Source organism: Tupaia chinensis, unplaced genomic scaffold, assembly GCF_000334495.1.
Source record: "Tupaia chinensis unplaced genomic scaffold, TupChi_1.0 Scaffold139696_1, whole genome shotgun sequence".
Classification (NCBI taxonomy): Eukaryota; Metazoa; Chordata; class Mammalia; order Scandentia; family Tupaiidae; genus Tupaia; species Tupaia belangeri.
Genome location: NW_006199577.1, coordinates 295,939 through 297,956, shown reverse-complemented (window position 1 = coordinate 297,956; position 2,018 = coordinate 295,939). Strand labels below are relative to the sequence as shown.

General features: G+C 38.5%; 1 pseudogene; it reads left to right on the top strand.

The window, feature by feature from the left end:
* Positions 1-566: 566 nt before the first annotated feature.
* LOC102468978 (exosome complex component RRP43 pseudogene) lies at positions 567-1,467 on the top strand (annotated as a pseudogene).
* Positions 1,468-2,018: the final 551 nt, after the last annotated feature.

Genomic DNA, 2,018 nt, shown 5'->3' with positions numbered 1-2,018 from the left:
TCTCCTCTCGGGATCTTGGGCATGCACGCACACACGCCCAGTGTGAGTTTTAAGCCACCAGGTCCAGGACGCGAACCGCGGTCGACTACATGGGAGTCCAGCGACATAGCCATTACGCTAACTGCTGCTCCCTTTCCTTATATCTATTTTTGTGAATCCAAGAAAATTCAATACAGTTGGTGACACTATGAGTGAAACCAGATAGAAGAGAGTAGAATTAAAGAGATAAATAGGTAGAAGATCAATTCTTTAGAATTGACTATCTTAAAAGTACTTATGGGGCTGGACTGTTGTGCAGTGGTTAGGTGCTGTGCATTGGGAACCAGATCCCATATGGCTGAACACTACTTGAATTTAGCCTTGGTGGTATGAAAAATACAACAGGTGCATGAGCATGCCCCGAATCCTGATGGGAGGGAAAAATGGAAGAAAGAAGATTGTGATGTGCCCATGCCTCACTGGTGGGGTGCTTTTTCTCTCACTCTCTGGCAAGCACAAATCTGTGATGTTAGGATGGTAACATTAAATGTTATTTTATTTTATTTTTGGAGCACATGGGCGGGAAGATGGTGGCCAGGTTCAAAACCATGGAACCTCTGGAGGTATTACAGGAGATTTCTGAAGGAGAACTGCCGTCCCAATGGAAAAGAACTGGTGAATTCAGAATCACAACTGTCAACATAGGTTCAATTAGTACTGCAGATGGTTCTGCATTAGTGAAGCTGGGAAATACTACAGTAATTTGTGGAGTTAAAGTGGAATTTGCAGCACCACCAACAGATACCCCTGATAAAGGATATATTGTTCCTAATGTGGATCTACCACCCCTGTGTTCATCGAGATTTCGGTCAGGCCCTCCTGGAGAAGAGGCCCAAGTGGCTAGCCAGTTCATTGCAGATGTCATTGAAAATTCACAGATAATTCAGAAAGAGGACTTATGCATTTCTCCAGGAAAGCTTGCTTGGGTTCTGTACTGTGATCTCATTTGCCTCGACTATGATGGAAACATTTTGGATACTTGCACATTTGCTTTGTTAGCAGCTTTAAAATATGTACAGTTACCTGAAGTTACTATAAATGAAACTGCACTAGCAGAAGTTAATCTGAAGAAGAAAAGTTATTTGAATATTAGAACTCATCCAGTTGCAACCTCCTTTGCTGTGTTTGATGACACTTTACTGATAGTTGACCCTACTGGAGAGGAAGAACACCTAGCAACAGGAACCTTGACGGTAGTAATGGATGAGGAAGGCAAGCTCTGCGGTCTTCACAGACCAGGTGGGAGTGGGCTGACTGGAGCTAAACTTCAGGACTGTATGAGTTGACCAGTTACAAGACACAAAGAAGTAAAAGAACTGATGGATGAAATAATTAAGTGTATGAAACCCAAATAAACAGCCACAACTTTTTCAAAACAGATTTGTAAAAATTGTATTTGTTACACTGTGCACAAACCTTTTATACTAAATAAATATATTAGACTACATTCTTCTGAAAGATGTTTCTGGTATTTTTAGGTCACTTCCATATATATATAAAATGTATAGTGAAACCATTTTTAAAAGGCAATGACTTGGGCGAACCAACCCTGGTACATTAAACCATTTCCCTGTTTTATTGAAAAATTATAGGGTTCTGCTTCTGTATAAAGTTTGTACATCTAATAATGTAAAACACTGACACATTAAGAAAGAACAAAAACATGGGGAAAATGTTATTTTATTTTTTTCCAAATGATCCTCAAAGGTTTTACCTTGCTTTTTAGATTTTTAAGCTAAAGGTTATAGAAGTCAGAGAGAGAGGGAAAAAAAGACATATTAACCTCAAAAGAGAAAAAATAAAACTGATAGTTTAGTAGAACCAATAGAAGCCAAAAACAATGGGACTATGTTGTCAAAGTGCCAGAAAACAAAACAAAAACAAAAACAAAACAAAGTAATCTAGAACTTTATATTCATTGAAAATATCTTTCAGAAATGAGGACTAATATACTCACACAATGCACCAAATTGACTTTT